This window comes from Ranitomeya imitator, chromosome 5 (assembly GCF_032444005.1).
Source record: "Ranitomeya imitator isolate aRanImi1 chromosome 5, aRanImi1.pri, whole genome shotgun sequence".
NCBI classification, from domain to species: domain Eukaryota; kingdom Metazoa; phylum Chordata; class Amphibia; order Anura; family Dendrobatidae; genus Ranitomeya; species Ranitomeya imitator.
The window spans coordinates 73,648,511-73,670,480 of record NC_091286.1 but is presented as its reverse complement, the minus strand read 5'-3'; the positions used below and the strand labels follow the sequence as shown (position 1 = coordinate 73,670,480).

The 21,970-nt window shown below is 44.0% G+C and overlaps 1 protein-coding gene across 7 annotated transcripts in view; it reads left to right on the top strand.

Annotated features, from left to right (window-relative positions):
• Positions 1–21,970, top strand: part of PLCB4 (phospholipase C beta 4) — a 400,742-nt gene that overhangs the window by 152,556 nt on the left and 226,216 nt on the right. For all 7 annotated transcript variants that reach the window (XM_069768811.1, XM_069768812.1, XM_069768808.1 and 4 more), the window contains one exon: positions 2,360–2,422. The gene's annotated coding sequence lies outside the window, so the exon portion shown is untranslated. The remainder of the gene's footprint in view (positions 1–2,359; positions 2,423–21,970) is intronic.

The window sequence follows — 21,970 nt, the reverse complement described above, 5'->3', positions numbered from 1 at the left end:
TGACTTTTCTTTCAAATTAGATCAGTGTAGTTTAAAATCACGTCAATTAAACACATAGGGGGAAGCACCATGTCAGAAATTCTGGTCCAGAAATTCACAAGTCCTCCTGCCTCACAAGCAAAGTTCCGTGTAGAACGGTAATAATTGATGCTGGTTATCTGGGGACAGCGGTCAGGCCATATTTAGGAAATTCCTGAGAGTAAAGGTCTCCCTGCAGAGGTAGTCCCCAAAATATAAGTGCTTCTCCCCCCCTGGTCTTTGTTGGTGTTACCACACCTTCAGGACTGAAGGGTCAAGCACCTTAACATTTGCATCCTCACCTCCATCTATAACAGGAGGAGCACCATCTGCCGCATCCATCACATGAAGGACAAAATTGAAGTTTAAGAGTATGTTCACTCATCTTTTTTTTCTTTGCATGGATTTCGAAACAGATCCACTTTAAAAAAACAAATAAACCTCTTTGTTAGAATGTTTTACCAATACCTGCGAATACGACAAGCATATAATGCACAACTTAAATTAAATACCATCTCCATTGAGAAACATCCCATAGTAGATACAAGGGCCACTGCCGGAACTACAAAAGGCCTAAATTCACATATATATATATATATATATATATATATTACACAGGCATTTACTAACCATACTTCTATACAAAGTGGGAAGAGCATGTGGGTCCCATATCGGAAGAACAGTGGCGGGAATGTGTTGGCGTTAACACCTTCGTTATCCTCTTCCAAATTTTCCTTAGGCATAGGGTTTATAGAACCCCAAGTATTCTCTTTAAAATAGGAATAAGAATAGATGACTCCTGCCCTCGATGTGGTTGCGGTGGCGCTCATCTGACGTATATGGTACGGAAGTGTCCAAAATTAGGGACCTACTGGAAAGCAGTAGTAAGATACAAATGCAACTGTGACCCAAAATCTGTATTCATGGGATCTTAGAAGATGGGGTGGATTTGGACTCCCCCATGGCAATAGAATCTTAGAAGAACTAAAAGCCGTAATAATACCCTACCTATAGAAAGAGGAGCAAATATCAAAAGAAAGGCACTAAATGTATAAACATGTGGGAACAATGGCTGGCTACTCCAGGTGTTGCTTCAGAAACCTCCTAAGGAACCCGGCTCTAGACCGCACATTGGTTGCTTTGCATTAAACAAGATACTCTCGGAGAATGAGGCATAAATGGAATACATGTAGATGAATAACTAAATATTAAACACTTTCCCGGTATATGAGTGGATACAATCGAGATATAAGTACACTGTGACGTAAGGAAAAGGAGAGCGGACAGCCAGGAGAAATTATATGTTCTTTCGTTATTCATCTGGTTTGGTTATAAATTGTGATTATTCATCAATGTATGTAAATGTAAACTGATTATGGTTGAGAATGTTGTTGAACATTATATGGTATTTTATATTATACATTGTATTGTTTTTTACTTATTATTTTCTGTAATTTTCTAACGTTTGTATAACAAAATAAAAAAAAATCAAAATGTTTGTTACCGTTTTTGGTGCTTATAAAAACGATATGATTAAAAAAATAAATAAACCCTGTATGTAATATTCTAATGAAAGATGTCTGAAACCCGCGACTCGGGGGCCGCATGCAGCCTCTAAAGCTGTCATCTGTGGGCCACGGGACATCCTCGGGATATTAGAGAGCACAATGTGTCAGAACAGGCGAAGTGTCAGCGTTAAGCTGACAGAGCTAAAATCCTCCAGTACAGGCGAATGGCAGTAAAAGTTAAAGTCCCTTATAGGAACTAAATAAAAAGAATAAAAGGGAAAAAACAAATTGAAAATATATAAATAAATATGACATATAAAGTAATACCGGAAAAATATTTTGGCACTATAAAACTTCTGTTTTATGTAGATATGAAAGTAAACAAACAAACAAAAAAGGATACGACTGGTATTGTGCATCCGATGTACATCGTAGGAGAAAAAGATAAAAACCGTGTGAAAAGTCTAGCATTTTCATGATACTGACATATAAAAAAAATTCTAAAAAAAAAATTGACTGAAACCGTCATCTTTTTTCTTCTGTGTGCGGCCCATTATCCCAGAAGAGTTTGAGAACCCTACCCAAATGGATGATCTGCATGATGTACTATTTTTTGTAGCAATATAGGGTCATACACGGATGTGAACAAAGACTTTTCTCACTGTTTTGCCTCCCCAAAAGTGATTTACATATATGTGCTGCTTATTTTAGCAGCATGGTATTAATGCTTACATTCCTAATATTATTACAATATTTTTTATCATTGCAAGTAGTCTCTGTTTATTGTATAACAGTGAAGCAGATTTATTAAGTTTTCTTTCTATTTTTCACAGGTGAACTTTTTGCCACAGTCAGTTAAGTTGTTCACTGCTTACAAGTTTTACGCCGCCTGCTCGGTGAGTAGTAAAAATATGTGTTTTGTGTTCAATCATAATAATGATTATAAAGGTTACTACCAAGTCCAATGCCATTTCTCCCCCTTCTCTTTGTGACCAGGTACATGTTCGGTTTCTTTTTCAAATGTGATTTTAATGGCTCTAAAAATTGTTTCTTATTTGGATACTTATGTAATTTATATATACGGTATATATATATTTTATGATTTTGAGGAAAATCTAAGGAAAAATGGAAATATGTGTCTGTTTTTTTTACAAGTACAAACAAACACTAAATTAAATATTGCGGTAAATTGTGTCCTTTTTTCCGTAGAAAATAATTTCATGAATCAAACACGCAGGGTTTTACTCAATGGGGCGATTTATTTTTTGTCATTTATTTCACACTAGATGGAGGCCCGATTCTAACGCATCGGGTATTCTAGAATATGTATGTATATAGCAGCCACATAGTATATAGGAGTCACGTAGTATATAGCAGCCACGCAGTATATAACACAGCCACATAGTATATAACTCAGCCCACATATTGTATAGCACAGGCCACACAGTATATAACACAGGCCACGCAGTATATAACACAGGCCACGCAGTATATAACACAGGCCACGCAGTATATAACACAGGCCACGCAGTATATAACACAGCCCACGTAATATATAGCACAGCCCACGCAGTATATAACATAGCCCACACAGTATATAACACAGCACACGCAGTATATAACACAGCACACGCAGTATATAACACAGCCCACGAGACCGCTAAGTCTTCTGGGTAATTTCGCAATGCATCTCTGGGAACGGAAGCTGGCGGCAGCCGATCGCGCATCGGCGGACGACGGAAGGCGAGAATAGCAGGGGGTTTTTTTATTATTATTTTTAACATTAGATTTTTTTACTATTGATGCTGCATAGGCAGCATCAATAGTAAAAAGTTAGTCACACAGGGTTAATAGCAGCGTTAACAGAGTGCGTTACACCGCGGCTTAACGCGGTCCGTTAACGCTGCCATTAACCCTGTGTGAGCGCTGACTGGAGGGGAGTATGGAGTGGGCAATGACTGGACGGAAGTGGGGGGGGACTAATTCTCGGCCGGGCTGTGCCATGTGCCTGGCGGATGCGACCAATCAGCGACGCGGGATTTCCGTGACAAACAGACAGATAGACAGACGGAAGTGCCCCTTATACGATTATATATATAGATAGTGTGCCCTCCCATAAGGTCATAAAATACCTTTGTGGGGCATTACAACATTTAAGTGCATTTTTTATTATCGCTTATTTCCCCTGTAACTCTGGCTGGTACAGTAACCCCAGTTACAGGGCAAGTTCAGGCTTCTGTTTGTACTGCAGAGCTGATCTGGGTATTGTAAGTTATGTTATTCTCGTGACTAGTGTTGAGCGATACCGTCCGATATTTGAAAGTATCGGTATCGGATGGTATCGGCCGATATCCGAAAAATATCGGATATCGCCGATACCGATATCCGATACCAATACAAGTCAATGGGACACAAATATCGGAAGGTATCCGTATTGGTTCCCAGGGTCTGAAGGAGAGGAAACTCATTCTTAGGAATGAGCTTGTTAAGTACTTTCGATGACGTCGCGGCTTGTGATTGGTCGCGTGAGCGGTCACATGACCGCTCAGCGACCAATCACAAGCCGCGACGTCATCGAAGGTACTTAACAAGCTCATTCATAGGAAAGAAAACATGGCGATTGCAGCGGTGACAACCAGGGCCCGTCCGAGGGTAAGTATATCAATATTTTTTATTTTTATGCTTTATTTTACACATTAATCTAAATCCCGATACCGATTCCCGATATCACAAAAATATCGGAGCTCGGTATCGGAATTCCGATACCGCAAATATCGGCCGATACCCGATACTTGCGGTATCGGAATGCTCAACACTACTCGTGACACATCACTTGATGTGTCAGGACAGGAGGAAGAAGCGAAGTTTCTGCTTCTTATACTGTATAACACAGCCACTGGTGGACGCAGACAGAAGAGGGACCCTGTGCAAGAACAGTGTATGGGCCCTTTGCTGTTCAATAGCTCATCATAATGCAAAATTCCACATGTTTTCAAGGTGGAAATGGGTCCTCTCACCTCTTGGGCCGATGTGCGACTGTTCAGGTTGCACGCATGAGGTGAGGATCAAGGAAACTACGTAAAATCCAAACAAAAGGCTAATTTATATCTCTTCCAATTTTTTCTCTGATCGCCCATGATGGCACCACGGAGAGAGGGGATCCGCCCACCAAGGACAGGAAACCTACGGATAAAAAGGCGGTACCACTCTCCTGCATCAGTTGGTTTCCTGTCCTTGATGGGAGACCTACGGACTTACCAGTTCATCGTTGGAATTCCGGGGCCAACCAGTCCGATTCAGGCAGCTGGGGTCCCTCTGCCTCGGCTAGGGTGGTGACCCGAAGCGCCACCGCTGGGAGCCAGTGGGCCGACAGGGTGTGCGGGGGAGGTGACAAGGAGTTCGCGGTCACCTCCCCAGGTAAGATGCAGCAGCGGCAACATCCAGGGGGGTCCCTCTGTGGTTGCGGGAGGTGCAGCGCGACCCTCCCTAAATTAAGCATCAGTCTGCACACTGCACCGCCATCGGGTGTGCAGGGATCACGCTACAGGGGCTGCATAGGACCGGGGGTGCCGGTCAGCAGCGCCATATCTGCTTCCGGGCACCATTTTGCGCATGCCCGGTATCTAGGCTGGTCTCGCGAGGGCTGCACAGGCTCCGATGCGTTCGTGCGCCGGTATGCGCATGCGCCGGCGGGGCTTCCGACCGGGCGCTTGGTGCGGTCTGCGCAGGCGCCGGCGGGGCTTCTGGCCGGGCGCTTGGTGCGCTCTGCGCGGGCGCCGGCGGGGTCCCGGCCGGGCGCTTGGTGCGGTCTGCGCAGGCGCCGGCGGGATTGCCGCTAGAGCGCTTTTGCGTAGTGTGTGGCACGGATTACTGCGCAGGCGCTGGCGTTCGGCGCTCCTCTCTGGGAGCAGTCGCTACTGCGCAAGTGCAGGGAAGCGGCGGGAGGGTTCAAATAGAAGAATCCACATCCTCCCAGTGGCTCTGCAGTAATAGGCAGGAGCCTCAAGAGTAATAGGAGCGCCAGCTCAGCCGAGTTTCAAGGCACGCAGACCAGCAGCAGTATGAGCGACCCGGCATCACCTCTGCCCGAATCACCTCCACCTGCAGTATCACCGCAGCAGCAGCAGCAGCAAAAAAGGCGACAGCAGAAAGGGCACCAGGACACCAGCAAAGAACGCCAAAGGTCTCAACACAGTAAGGAGTCCAGTACGGCGTCGGGGAAAAAGCCAGAGGCAGAGAACCCCCAATCGGTATTTATGGGTCCTGGAGGTGGTAAGTGGATCTTCGTGAATGTCAGAGACAGAAAGAGTGTTATTTGTCTCTTTTAGGGGAGGAAAAGCGTAGCTAAAACTAAGCACAAAAGTTGCGCCATCTGTAGAGAGGATCTTCCACCTACATGGGATAAGAGACTATGCAATACTTGCATTCAGCAGACTGTATCTGAAAACCTTCCAGGGTTTGCATCAGATCTTAAAAGCCTAATTAAAGAGCAAGTGGAGGACACTTTTAGGTCACTAAAAAGTGGGAAAAAAAGGAGAAAGACCAGACACAGGTCTCCATCTCCAGTCTCAAAATCCGAAAGTGATAGTGAGAGTTCAGCGTCCTCCGACTCCTCCGACTCATCTGCATCATCTACTTCTTCCTCAGGGGGACATAACTGTTTCCCTCTAGAGGATACTGATGGCCTCATAAAGGCGGTGAGAAGTACCATGGGGTTGGTAGACTCCCATCCTAAAAAGACAGTACAAGACATCATGTTTGGGGGCCTAGAACAGAAAAAGAGAAGAGCTTTTCCGCTTAACAAAGCTTTCTCAAGGGCTCCTGGGAGGCAGCAGGAGGAGGCCTGAAGCCGGCAGTTGCAGCAGCATGCACTTCACGCTCTCTGATGATCTGGCTGAACCAACTAGAGGGTCAATTAAAGGGGAAAACTTCCCAGAACTCAATTCTGAACACATTACCCGTAATGAGAGGGGCCGCGGCTTTCCTAGCTGACGCCTCGGCCGACTCCATCAGGCTATCCGCCAGAGCAGCAGTGTTTGCTAATGCGGCCAGGCGCGCCCTCTGGCTTAAGAATTGGCCAGGCGACCTGCAAACGAAAACGAAACTGTGTACCATCCCCTGTGAAGGAGAGTTTCTGTTCGGGTCGACTCTAGATGACATCTTGGAAAAAGCCGGGGACAAGAAAAAGTCCTTCCCCTCTCTGGGTCTCCCCTCTTATAGGAAGCCCTTTCGGAACAAGAGGTTTTTCCGTAAGAACCCAGGGAGAGGCCAGGGGAAGTGGGAAGATAAGAAGAACAAGAATAAAGGATTTATCTTCAACAAAAACCTCAATGACCGCAAGAAACCTCCACAATGAAGGTTCACCCCAGGTGGGAGGGAGATTATCTCTTTTTCTCCCAGCCTGGAAAAAGATTACCTCCAGTCAATGGATCTTAAACATCATAAAATCAGGACTGAGGTTAACATTCAAGAGGTACCCCCGTCCCTCTTTCAAGATAACATCTACCAGATCCTCGGCAGAAGAGCAGTTAACACTAGAAAACGAGATTGTGGGGTTAGTAAAAAAAGGAGTACTCCTGGAAGTTCCCCCCCAAGAAAGAGGGCAAGGGTACTATTCCCCTCTATTCCTGAGAAAGAAACCAGATGGTTCCTTCAGGACCATTATCAATTTGAAGAACCTAAACAATTATCTAGAGGTTCAAGCATTCAAGATGGAAACGATAAAGTCATCGATCAAAATGCTGTTTCCTCAGTGCTTCATGGTGGTCCTGGACCTGAAGGACGCATATTATCATGTCCCAATACACAAGGATCACCAAAGATTCCTCAGAATGGCAATCCACATCAAGGGAGTCCTAAGCCACTTCCAGTTCACAGCCCTTCCATTTTGCCTAGCAATAGCCCCGATGGTTTTTACAAAGATGGTCGCGGAGGTAATGGCTCACCTCAGGGAAGAAAACACCCTGATCGTACCATATCTGGACGATTTCCTGGTGATAGGCTCCTCCCCGCAACATTGCAAGAATCGACTAGATCTAGTGATTCATTCTCTAAAAGACCTGGGCTGGCTAATAAACCTAGAGAAATCCAGACTGGTGCCTTCTCAGGTTCAGGAGTACCTAGGTCTCACTCTAGACTCCAGAAAAATGGAATGCCGGCTCCCAGAGAGCAAAATACAAAAGATAAAAAGCTTAGCGTCAAGAGTACAATCTCTCCCCTCTATAACACTCCGACAGGGCATGTCCCTGTTAGGCTCTATGACCTCTTCCATCCCGGCAGTCCAGTGGGCCCAACTACATTCAAGAGATCTCCAATGGCAGCTACTGTCAGAGCAAATCCTCCTAGGAGAGCATTTAGACGGGCGGTTAACATTGTCTCCTCGCACCAATCACTCTCTGACTTGGTGGACGTTGCAGGAAAATCTTTCCCAGGGAGTCCCATGGGTAATCCCGATATCAAAGGTCCTAACCACGGACGCAAGCCCCTCAGGGTGGGGGGCTCATCTGGGCGACCTAGTAGCTCAGGGCATTTGGTCTCCATCCCTTGCAAACAATTCCTCCAATATGAAGGAACTCCTGGCAGTAAAATTTGCCCTTCAGGAATTCTCGGGAGTCCTTCAATCTCACCATGTAAGGGTGATGTCGGACAATCAGGTGGTAGTATCTTACATAAACCATCAGGGGGGTACCCGTTCCAAAAGTCTAATGGAAGTGGCCAACTCGATCCTTCAAATAGCCAAGAACAACCTTCTATCCCTGACAAGCCTACACATAAAAGGGATAGACCATTACAAGGCAGACTTCCTCAGTCGATCCAGCCTAAAACAGGGGGAATGGGAACTAAATCCAGAGAGGTGGGTCTCTAGATTCATTAGGGCGGCAGGAAGATCTAGGCCTCTGCCAGTAAAAGTGGTTCCTCAATGGGACTTAAATTTGGTCCTTAAAGCCCTGACTAGTCCTCCATTCGAACCATTACATGAATCTACAATAAAAATGCTATCTCTCAAAACAGCTCTATTAGTCGCCCTCACTTCTGCCCGTAGGGTCAGTGACTTACAGGCTCTTTCAGCCAATCCTCCTCACACACAATTTCTAGAGGATAGGGTTGTTCTAAAAGCAGACCCAGCATATCTCCCGAAAGTGGCTTCAAAATTTCACAGGTCTCAAGAGATATCTCTCCCCTCCTTCTGCCCCAACCCTAAGAACAAGGAGGAACAAACATTACATACACTAGATGTAAGAAGATGTCTCTTACACTACCTAGAAGTCACTAGAGAGAGTAGGGAGGATTCCTCTCTGTTTGTGTGTTTCCAGGGTCCCCGGAAGGGGAAAAAAAGCATCTAAAGCCACCATAGCAAGATGGATCACAGACGCCATCAGTCTATCATACTCAGCAAGTGGGATGTCCGTTCCCGGGGAGGTTAAGGCTCACTCAACAAGGGCAGTAGCAACTTCCTGGGCGGAGAAGGCCGGAGCTTCCATAGACCAGATATGTAGAGCTGCTACCTGGTCCTCACCATCCACATTCTATAGGCACTATAGATTGGACCTAATCTCCTCTTCAGACCTTACTTTTGGTAAAAGGGTTCTGGAGGCGGTGGTCCCCCCCTGAATGTACTATCTATGCAATTCTCTCCGTGGTGCCGTCATGGGCGATCAGAGAAAAATATAGTTCTTACCGATAACGGTATTTCTCTGAGCCCATGACGGCACCCGTACATTCCCTCCCTTCACTTATGGGTGCACACATTGAAATAGTGCCATAGTCTATTATAGTTTAAAGTCACGCGGTATCTTGTTATGCTAAACAGTTAAAATTTTACAAATGTCTTAGTAGTCTCCCATCGTTATCTATGTAAACAACTGATGCAGGAGAGTGGTACCGCCTTTTTATCCGTAGGTTTCCTGTCCTTGGTGGGCGGATCCCCTCTCTCCGTGGTGCCGTCATGGGCTCAGAGAAATACCGTTATCGGTAAGAACTATATTTTTTGTGATATTGAACCAAAAATAGCAAGCCCCAGACAGCCCCTGCTCAGCCGGTTGTTTGGGAACATGCTGACTACAGGCTGTTATCCCCAGAAGAAGAGTGCTCCTGGTGTGAAACACGACTGAAGTGCTTCATCATAAACTAATGACATCCAGGACATAAGAACCGCTGACACCATGGAGAACAATCTCTCAAAAACATTTACATATCCATAGACATCAGCAGCTAAGTGATAGACGCTGAATCTGAGGAGCGTGTCTTGTAATTGTGCATGAAAGCGACATTCTGCCGTGACAATGCCTGTGCTTACCTTTCGGATGACAGTGTCTATGACTTGCAGTCATTATTCCAAGGTTCCCATGGAGATCAGTGTGGTTCCAGCATACTAAAAAAACATTGATATCTGAATTTGCCACATATTATACATGTACCATTATCATATAATAACACAAATCTAAAAACAATTGGAAACACTCATAACACTCACTCATTGACGTATGCCGGGTTATTCTTAGCAGACAAGTGATCTCTCAATGCATGCTTCTGTTGCTGGCCAGAAATCTTTTTTAAGGTCCTTTTGAAAGAATTTAGAGCTGTTTATTAACCTTCCCTGTGGACACTTTACCAGGAGAACAGTGCAACATTTGACTACACTGGAATCAAGCTCCAATTTCTTTCCACAGGTTGAACCCATCTGAGCCTAACATCTACTGGTGCTTTGGTTCTCCTGATGGTTCTCTTCTGCATTTACTGTGGGATGGCACCCTGATGTGACCTTAGTGGTCTATGGTTCTAGGATTGCTTCAGTGGGTTTTGCGTATAGTCAGTTAATTTCTATCATGTATTATTATCAGTATTCTCCCCTAACTTCGATTCTCTTACATTGTCTTACAGCTGTCTAATGTCTCTTCTAGAAACTAACTGCTGTCCTGTCTCTACAGGACTTAACGGCATTGTGCAGTCTTTTGGTAACGTTTTGCAGTTACTTTACATGGCTACAGATTTTCGAATCCTCACAGCGTGCGCACTGCATGCTGTCAGGATGCTCTAGCGGTATCGGACACAGAGGCCAGTCATGTATTCACGAGTATGCGATCTGCGTACTTGTTGTGACATTCTGACTAGACATGCATGGCCTTGTTCAATTCACATGTAGTGAGGGGGGCCTGCACATGTCTAGTTTGAATGTGTCCGTAAGCATGCAAATCGCATACTTGTGATAACGTGACCACCGGCTCTCGCTGCTGACACTGGAGAACCTTGACAGCGTGTGGTGTGCACACCGTCAGGATTCAAAATTATGTGTCAAATAGTGACTAGGGACTGTGAGCACCTACCTGATCCCTCGAACTAGGGGGTGCCCTAGGCTATCCCTGCCCCCCGGATTACCCCGAAAGGTGGAGATGCCAGGGTCACATATGTTGCTATGCTCCTATCTTACCCTTACCTGTTCCCTCCCTCACCCAGGGAGGTGAGAGACCAAAGTGAATAGGATTACACTAACCAGACTGATGGGTAGACAGACAGGGATGAAATAAAACTACAATCATGCAAATACACTCTCAAAACTACATAGTGGGAAACAGGGGAGAAATAGGAAGGAGATACCAAGTGGATGAGGATAAATTTGCAAACTCACACCAAGCAGAAATCTTCTGAACAACTCTCTAGACACTGAACTTCCCACTTCCCCTTCAACACCAAACCAGGAAGTGTGAACTATCACTGGCAATTCCCAAGTGCCAGTGGCAAGCATATATAACAGAGGGAAGTGGCAAATACTGAACAGCTGAGACAACTCAGGATGCAGAGCTCCAGGAGATCAACTGAAATGATTAACCCTTGCATTGACAGAACCTCCACTGTTTAATAAGATAGTGAAGCAGTTCTAATCAGTGCAGGAGTTCGTGTGACCAGACGCCACAATCTTCTGGCCTCTCTCTGTCGCGTAATCCCCGTGACAGTATGCAGTCATAAAGAATTACTTTCAGCAAAAAAACAGACATCTTCTTAAAAGAAATACTGTATTCCAAGTATTGCACCATCTATCCACAGGAGAAGTGACAAATTACTAATTGGAGAAATGGCCGTTCATTCCTGCCACCACTTTATTTATTCTCCAGTGATAGCCAAATAGAATAACTCACTGCAAAGCTACAGGCAGGACTCCAGCGGTTCTTCCCACCCAATGACTGACAGATATCTCCTATAGACAGAACTTTCAATCTAAGAGAGCGGACTGGAGACCTGCCTTTTGAACTAGTATTCCAATCTGACTGGTCTCCCACCAGCTTTTAAAAGTATCTACTATATAATCGTCTAATTCTGTCTGTTTGTCTGTAACAGAAATCCTGCGTCGCTGATTGGTCATGCCAGCCGCCCGCGACCAATCAGCGACAGGCGCAGTCCGGCCGCGAATTGGCGCAGGATTTCAACCACGCTTCGCTGATTGGTTGCTCCCGGCTTGCCGCGACTAATCAGCGATATTGGCGTGGGATTTAAACACCGCTTCGCTGATTGGTCGCGCCAGGCTGGCCGTGACCAATCAGCGACCGGCGCAGTCCGGCTGCGAATCGGCTCGGGATTTGAACCACACTTCGCTAATTGGTTGCGCCAGGCCAGCCATGACCAATCAGCGACAGGCGCAGTCCGGCCGCGAATTGGCGCGGGATTTGAACCATTCACAAGAAATGTGGTGTACAAAAATATTTTGGATTGATATTGTTAACAAATATATTATATTGTCGATGCACTTCTTTCGTCCGATAATTTATTTAAATACAGTTAGATATTCATGTAATGGTTTATATATTTTGATGATCTGTTTAATAATTTCGTTCAGTTGTATTAAGTTCTATGAGCAATAAAATTTAATGATAATGTATATATTTTACCCAGAAAATCCTGTGTATTCATTGCATTATTCTTAAATCTTCATACATAAATAAACTACATACATATTCTAGAATACATGATGCATTAGAATCGGCCCACCATCTAGTATTTTCTATAAAATGGTGCATCATTTCAGAGCAAAACATACACAGCAGCAATAACACTCAGTCTTTGATTTATGCTGCCTGTGGTTCTCCTGTCAGGCTCTCTAAACTTTACCTGATATTGAGATACCCCTTTAAATAATTCTTACCTTATAAATGTCTATTTTTATAATAGATGTCACAATTTTATGTAAAAAGACTTGGTTTAATTAATCTAGCAATGTTATTATTAGCAATGAACATAATTTAGCTGCAGTTTAAAGGTTAGTACATATTATTTGACAGTGATGGTAATGCGAGTGGACACAGCAGCATAGGTTCAGCTGGAAGTAGATGACTACTGGTTATTGGACTTCTACACAAATTACTTTTGTAGAGACTAAAGCTGTTAGATAATATATGGAGATACTAGGATTTGAATGGTTTGGGTTGTGTCATTATTTTCACCTTCGATTTTGTCAAGTAGTGATAAATTCTTATCTGCTCATGACATGATCAGAACCACAAGCCTACAACCTGGAGTAACCACCAAACCACTGCACGGCCAGCTCTGCCCTCACCTACCATATCCTCACCCATCCCCTGTAGATTGTGAGCCCTCGCGGGCAGGGTCCTCTCTCCTCCTGTACCAGTTATGACTTGTATTGTTTAAGATGATTGTACTTGTTTTTATTATGTATATCCCTCCTCACATGTAAAGTGCCATGGAATAAATGGCGCTATAACAATAAGTAATAATAATAACTTGTACATGTGATATCACGCCAGAGTAAACTTTGAAAACTCAAGACAGAATCATGGAGCCAAAAAGCTTTCTCTCAATTCACTGTACATTAACTGTTCTGTATGTCAACAATTCTACCATATAACGTTTATTGAAGAAATGGCATAAAAATGAAATAAACAATACTATAATAATAGGTTTTGCACTTGTAATTCATATGGAAAGGCATTTTCTAGGCTAGAAAAGAAAAAGAACAAAAAAAGGTGTGTGTGCGGTAGCTACATACCAGGTGAGGCGTTAACGTTCAACATTCCAGTCACCACTCTCCAGCCAATTGATTTCTATACAGCACAAATCCCAACAAGCTGCTGTTATAAATCTTGCAAAATCACGCCGCACACACACCATTGGCTTCTCCCAGAGGCGTTTGCCTAATCACGGCTCTATCTGTGCTTGTTCAAATTCCCTGTCTCTAAAGGTACCTTCACACTGAACAATTTAACAACGATATCGCTAGCGATCCGTGACGTTGCAGCGTCCTGGATAGCGATATCGTTCTGTTTGACACGCAGCAGCGATCAGGATCCTGCTGTGACATCGTTGGTCGGAGCAGAAAGGCCAGAACTTTATTTCGTCGCTGGATGTCCCGCAGACATCGCTGAATCAGCGTGTGTGACGCCGATTCAGCGATGTCTTCACTGGTAACCACGGTAAACATCGGGTTACTAAGCGCAGGGCCGTGCTTAGTAACCCGATGTTTACCCTGGTTACCAGTGTAAATGTAAAAAAAACAAAACACTACATACTTACATTCCGGTGTCTGTCCCACGGCGCTCTGCTTCCCTGCACTGGCCGGCCGTAAAGCACAGCGGTGACGTCACCGCTCTGCTTTACGGCCGGCCGGCGCTCACAGTCAGTGCAGGAAGCAGAGCGCCGGGGGACAGACACTGGAATGTAAGTATGTAGTGTTTGTTTTTTTTTACATTTACACTGGTAAACTGTTTACCCTGGTTACCAGGGGACTTCGCATAGTTGGTCACTGGAGAGCTGTCTGTGTGACAGCTCTCCAGCGACCACACAGCGACGCTGCAGCGATCGGCATCGTTGTCTAGATCGCTGCAGCGTCGCTAAATGTGATGGTACCTTAAGTATAAATGTAGTGATAACAGTGTAGACTCCAAAGCAAACCACTGATAGCTGGAAGTGTTACAACAGAATATCTGCTGAGCTACTAAATGCTACACCTCTGCTACTCACCAGAACTGTCACTTAATGTGGAGTGGCCACTACCCCACCCCCAGGAACAAGGAAGTAAGGAAGTTGAGTCAACTTGAGAATAACCCTTTAATGGGGTGCAAATTTGAAATACAAGATTCACACTGTGGACAAGGGTTATGCTATTTTTGGAAGGTGGCATCCATGTTTTCTAATCCTTTACAGGGAACCTGTCCCCCCAAAAAATGCTATTAACCTGCAGATGTGGGGTTAATATGCATGTTAATAGCGTTATCATGCCGCCTGGCGCCCGCACTCAGCCTGCTGCTGCGTGGAGAAAATTAACTTTATTTCCCTGGCGGCATTCCAGTTTCAGTCGCGGTGACTATGCTGGATCAGTCACCACTCTGGGAATACAGAGCGGCAGCTGTAACTGTGCCCCCGGCCCTGACTGACAGTGCGCCCCAGTGATGAGGATGCGGTTATAGCTGCTGTTCTGTATTCTCAGCGATGACTGAACCATCACCGACGTGGCCTCCGTGCCTGAAACCGCACCCCCGGCCCTAACTGACAGCGCTCCCCAATGCCGAGGGTGTGGTAACAGCTGCCGCTCTGTATTCTCAGAGTGGTGACTGAACCATCACTGATGTGACCTCCATGCCTGAAACCGCACCCCCGGCCCTAACTGACATTGCTCCCCAATGCCGAGGGTGTGGTTACAGCTGCCGCTCTGTATTCTCAGAGTGGTGACTGAACCATCACCGATGTGACCTCCATGCCTGAAACCGCACCCCTGGCCCTAACTGATAGCGCTCCCCAATGCCGAGGGGGTGGTTACAGCTGCTGCTCTGTAATCTCAGAGTGGTGACTGAACCATCACCGATGTGGCATCCATGCCTGAAACCGCACCCCTGGCCCTAACTGATAGCGCTCCCCAATGCCGAGGGTGTGGTTACAGCTGCTACTCTGTAGTCTTAGAGTGGTGACTGAACCATCACTGATGTGGCCTCCATACCTGAAACCACGCCCCCGGCCCTAACTGACAGCGCTCCCCAATGCCGAGGGTGTGGGTACAGCTGCCGCTCTGTATTCTCAGGGGTGACTGAACCATCACCCGCGTGGCCCCCGTGACTGAAACGGAAACGCTGCTGGGGAGAATAAAGTTAATTTTCCGCCTGCACCGTTAGGCTTAGTGCAGATTCTGGGCAGCATAATAACACTATTAACGTGCAGATTAACCCTATAGCTGCAGGGTAATAATGTATTTTTCTGGTGACAGGTTCCCTTAATTATAAAATGCAGATTATGTATAAAATGTTCACGGACTATACACATGCAATCTCTATTTATTGGTATCAATTAAAATAAATATAAAAAACATGCAAAGAATACCCATAAAAATTTCAATCTAGAGTGGTATAAGACACTAGTTATGAGAGGACTGGGCCGTCACCCTGTTCAGTCCCATAGCTTTGTCCCTACCTGCCAGTGGAGGATGGTACCCTCTTGGAGATAAATGGCATCCCCGCTCCACAACGGCTCTCCCTATAGGTCCCTATAAGACCCTATTGTGATGACATTGTAGGGACAGACCACAAAATGGTAATACAATACTAAGTATCTCGAACCAATCGTCTGGACAAAATATAACAGACAACACTACAGCACATGAAATATTGTATATGGAGATAATGTTGCAAAAATGTGAATATAACAAGATTCCATCAACACATACCTCCTGACCCAAGAACATATGTATAAACCCAAGAACATATGTATAAATCATCACATATGTCCATATATAATTTTTATCACAAGATTTCCAATGAAAATAAGACAAAAAGTGCTGAGTAAAGAGAAGCCAAGCAAGATGTAAGACATCATCAGGTATCATCCCCAAGATTAGGACTGCACCCACTGCTGCCAAGCAAGGGTTCAAGAACCACAGAATACACAGAAATATATGAAGAAAATATGCACAAAGTGCTCACCACAACATAGAGCGTATGCAGCAATCACGTATGCCATACTTGACGCGTTTCTCCTGTTTAGGTTTGCCATTTTCATATATCCTATATTGGAATTTTGAGATGGGATTGTCCAATATATTGACATTCAATTCAGTGTGTGGTCTGTGTAGTGTAGGACAGGAAAAGTCATCCAGAGTGAGAATTCTTGTATCTCTCCACTCTGGTTTTGACATTTAAAAAAAAAATCTTTGAATGTATAAAATAACCAACTAAAAAGTAAAACTCACCATATTGATCCCTGTCGCTCATTATTTCACTTACATATTCCCCTACTCGTCTCTGTATCATAGCCTCCAGCAATTATGTTTCAACAGGGACCTCAGTAATGTCTGCTGTAGTCATTGATTGGCTGAAGAAGTCATATGTCTGTGTTGAAACATTGTTGCAGTAGGCCAATTAATAGAGACCGATGAGGAACCTTGGAAGTGGTGGCCGGGGAATGATAGAGGATTGATGAGGTGTGTATTCCTCATTGTATTATTTTATACTTTTCCAAGATTTTGGTAAAAATTTCTGAGCCAGAGTGGATAGCACTAATGAAGTGCATCTATCACCCGCTAGGACTTATCCTGCATTACACAAACCACACATTCAATTAGTAACTGTGTAATGCCTAGTTTATCCTGTAGAGGCACTGCAGGCAAACTGAACTCTTACTGCTTGGTTTCCAAACATTAAACCTTCTTGAAACCAATGGTTGAAATGATGTTTTCTTCGACTTGTTTTATTATTGTATACTAGTCTAATAATTGACCTTTTGGAGTGGGTGGAGTCCATCATATTAAAGGATTATTTAAGGCTTAAATTCTTTGAAATGTAATTAGAAGATTAAGTCATTTTGCTGATATTCACAGAAAAATGTGCTTAATATGCCTCTCTTATTAAATTACATTTTATTGGACTTTAAGCAGTCAGTATGTACAGTATATTGATAAATCTGATCTTTTTAATGATAACATAAAGGAATAGGATTTGATCATATCATATCATATGCAGGTTAGCAGCAGCTCAGATTAGAGACCAGGTCAATGCCACACAGAGATCAAGCAGCAGACACATCTCTACAACAACTGTTAAGAGGAGACTTTGTGCAGCAAGCCTTCATGGTAAAATAGCTGCTAGGAAACCACTGCTAAGGACAGGCAACAAGCAGAAGAGACTTGTTTGGGCTAATGAACCCAAGGAATGGACTTTAGACCAGTGGAAATCTGTGCTTTGGTCTGATGAGTCCAAATTTGAGATCTTTGGTTCCAACCTCCGTGTCTTTGTGCGACGCAGAAAAGGTGAACGGATGGACTCTACATGCCTGGTTCCCACCGTGAAGCATGGAGGAGGAGGTGTGATGGTGTGGAGGTGCTTTGCTGGTGACACTGTTGGGGATTTATTCAAAATTAAAGGCCTACTGAACCAGCATGGTTACCACAGCGTATTGCAGCGACATGCTATTCCATCCGGTTTGCGTTTAGTTGGACCATCATTTATTTTTCAACAGGACAATGACCCCAAGCACACCTCCAGGCTGTGTAAGGGATATTTGACCAAGAAGGAGAGTGATTGGGTGCTACGCCAGATGACCTGGCCTCCACAGTCACCAGGTCTGAACCCAATCAAGATGGTTTGGGGTGAGCTGGACCACAGAGTGAAGGCAAAAGGACCAACAAGTGCTAAACATCTCTGGGAACTCCTTCAAGATTGTTGGAAGACCATTCCTGGTGACTACCTCGTGAAGCTCATCAAGAGAATGCCAAGAGTGTGCAAAGCAGTCATCAAAGCAAAAAGTGGCTACTTTGAAGAACCTGGAATATAAAACATAATTTCAGTTGTTTCACACTCTTTTGTTAAGTATATAATTCCACATGTGTTAATTCATAGTTTTGATGCCTTCAGTGTGAATGTACAATTTTCATAGTCATGAAAATACAGAAAAATCATTAAATGAGAAGGTGTGTTCAAACTTTTGGTCTGTACTGTATGACAAGATTAAAAAGGCTTTCCGGGCTGAGAAGAAGAGTCTGCGGTCCCTCTATGAGACTACAGACTGCCGAAATAGGGCAGCGTGCAAATTACACACTTACAATTCCCCTGTATTCCCATTGTGAATGGGTGGTGTAATGACCTCAAGCATGTGATTTTGAAAAATGTGGTCACAGACCGGCTAATACTCTCCCCTGCTTCTCTCAATTATCTAATGAGAGAAGTGGAGAAGAATTTAGTCATCATGTGACTGCAACTATGCAAATCACATACTTTCGGTCATGTGACTGTTTACTTGCATTGGGAATACAGGGGAATCGTGACAACATGCAGTCTTCAGTAATATAGAAGGACCACAGATTTTTCTTCTCTGCCTGGAAAACCTTTTAAAAAACTTTTTAGAAGGCACAGTAGTCACACCTTTTATATTGCTCTTCCTGAAAGAGAACCAGAAAGCCTGATTTTGCACCATACAGGAAAGACATGGCCGTAATGATGCTGTTACACCTATTTAATACCTATATTGGAGAAATCTGCTTTTTGGTTCTTCTTTAATCAAGATTTTATGTTTTCGTCTAATGAGATTTAGGTTGATCGGGGCTGGACTGTGCCCTGAGTCTTTTCCTGAGTCTTTCCTAGCCCCTACGCCTACCTCCAGTGTTTTAATGAGAATTCACTAATTTTTCAGTGACCTGCCTCCTGTTTTAAATCCGGCTCCAACATTGCCATAGGCGGCTCATGTGTAGATTGATTTTCTGGCTAGGCTGTAATAAAATGGTGCCATGGACAGCCATGCATGAGATCTTGGCTCAATTACTTTTAGAGACGACTGTACATGCCCTGCCAACGGCTCCATTTTATTGTTGACCAGCTGGAAAATCAATCTGACAGAGCTGGTGTCAGACTTCAAACAAGAGGCCGGTCAGTGAAGAATTGGTGGCCTGTCATTCAATCGCTGAAGGCAGGCGAAGGAGCCAGGGCAGGAGGAGAAGACCCAGGGCACAGTCCAGCCCTTGTGCACCTAAATCTCTTTGGAAGAAAACTTCAAATGCTGATTAAAGAAGAATATTAAAGCGGATTTCTTTTCCAAAGGTACCAAATTAATCTATATCACAGCACCATTATGGCAATGTCTTTAGTTTACATTACAAAATCGTGCTGACAGGTTCTCTTTAAACCAGGCTAATAACAAAAGTTTTTCACGGAAACCAAGATGATCCGATAAGTCTAAGGCCGGCCTCACACTAGTGAGTTTTACGGATGTAAGAGAGGTGCTGAAAATACGGATTGCATACGGTACAATGCTTCTCTATGCCCCAGCTCCTATCAGCCGTATTTTACTGATCCGTATTATACGGTCTTCTACAGCCGTAGAAAATCGCAGCATGCTGCGTTTGTCACCATATTGCGCAAAAAATACGCCAATGAAAGTCTATGGGGGCCAGAAAAATACGGATTACACACGGACCAGCAGTGTGACTTGCGAGAAATACACAGCGTTGTTAGAGAGAAAAGCCGGCAATTCAGTGCGGTGTACAGTAAAATCACACTGACAGGTTACGGTAGAATAGGTAGAATAAATGTGTACACATAGAATAGGTGTATATATATATTTATATATATATATATATATATATATATATATATATATATATATATATATATATATATATATATACACAGTTAGGGCCAGAAATATTTGGACAGTGACACAAGTTTTGTTATTTTAGCTGTTTACAAAAACATGTTCAGAAATAAAATTATATATGTAATATGGGCTGAAAGTGCACACTCCCAGCTGCAATTTGATAGTTTCCACATCCAAATCGGAGAAAGGGTTTAGGAATCATAGCTCTGTAATGCATAGCGTCCTCTTTTTCAAGGGACCAAAAGTAATTGGACAATGGACTCTAAGGGCTGCAATTAACTCTGAAGGCGTCTCCCTCGTTAACCTGTAATCAATGAAGTAGTTAAAAGGTCAGGGGTGGATTCCAGGTGTGTGGTTTTGCATTTGGAAGCTGTTGCTGTGAGCAGACAACATGCGGTCAAAGGAACTCTCAATTGAGGTGAAGCAGAACATCCTGAGGCTGAAAAAAAAGAAAAAATCCATCAGAGAGATAGCAGACATGCTTGGAGTAGCAAAATCAACAGTTGGGTACATTCTGAGAAAAAAGGAATTGACTGGTGAGCTTGGGAACTCAAAAAGGCCTGGGCATCCACGGATGACCACAGTGGTGGATGATCGCCGCATACTTAATTTGGTGAAGAAGAACCCGTTCACAACATCAACTGAAGTCCAGAACACTCTCAGTGAAGTAGGTGTATCTGTCTCTAAGTCAACAGTAAAGAGAATACTCCATGACCGTAAATACAAAGGGTTCACATCTAGATGCAAACCATTCATCAATACCAAAAATAGACAGGCCAGAGTTAAATTTGCAGAAAAACACCTCAAGAAGCCAGCTCAGTTCTGGAAAAGTATTCTATGGACAGATGAGACAAAGATCAACCTGTACCAGAATGATGGGAAGAAAAAAGTTTGGAGAAGAAAGGGAACGGCACATGATCCAAGGCACACCACATCCTCTGTAAAACATGGTGGAGGCAACGTGATGGCATGGGCATGCATGGCTTTCAATGGCACTGGGTCACTTGTGTTTATTGATGACATAAGAGCAGACAAGAGTAGCCGGATGAATTCTGAAGTGTACTGGGATATACTTTCAGCCCAGATTCAGCCAAATGCTGCAAAGTTGATTGGACGGCGCTTCATAGTACAGATGGACAATGACCCCAAGCATACAGCCAAAGCTACCCAGGAGTTCATGAGTGCCAAAAAGTGGAACATTCTGCAATGGCCAAGTCAATCTCCAGATCTAAACCCAATTGAGCATGCATTTCACTTGCTCAAATCCAGACTTAAGACGGAAAGACCCACAAACAAGCAAGACCTGAAGGCTGCGGCTGTAAAGGCCTGGCAAAGCATTAAGAAGGAGGAAACCCAGCGTTTGGTGATGTCCATGGGTTCCAGACTTAAGGCAGTGATTGCCTCCAAAGGATTTGCAACAAAATATTGAAAATAAAAATATTTTGTTTGGGTTATGTTTATTTGTCCAATTACTTTTGACCTCCTAAAATGTGGAGTGTTTGTAAAGAAATGTGTACAATTCCTACATTTTCTATCAGATATTTTTGTTCAACCCTTCAAATTAAACGTTACAATCTGCACTTGAATTCTGTTGTAGAGGTTTCATTTCAAATCCAATGTGGTGGCATGCAGAGCCCAACTCGCGAAAATTGTCACTGTCCAAATATTTCTGGCCCTAACTGTATATATATATGTATATATAGTCACTCAAAAAAGAGGCAGCACTCCATAGTTAAGGTGAAAAATGTGGAAGGTTTAATCGACCCACATAGCCGGGCGACGTTTCAGCTCCATCTGAGCCTTTATCAAGCTTTGATAAAGGCTCAGATGGAGCTGAAATGTCGCCCGGCTATGTGGGTCGATTAAAC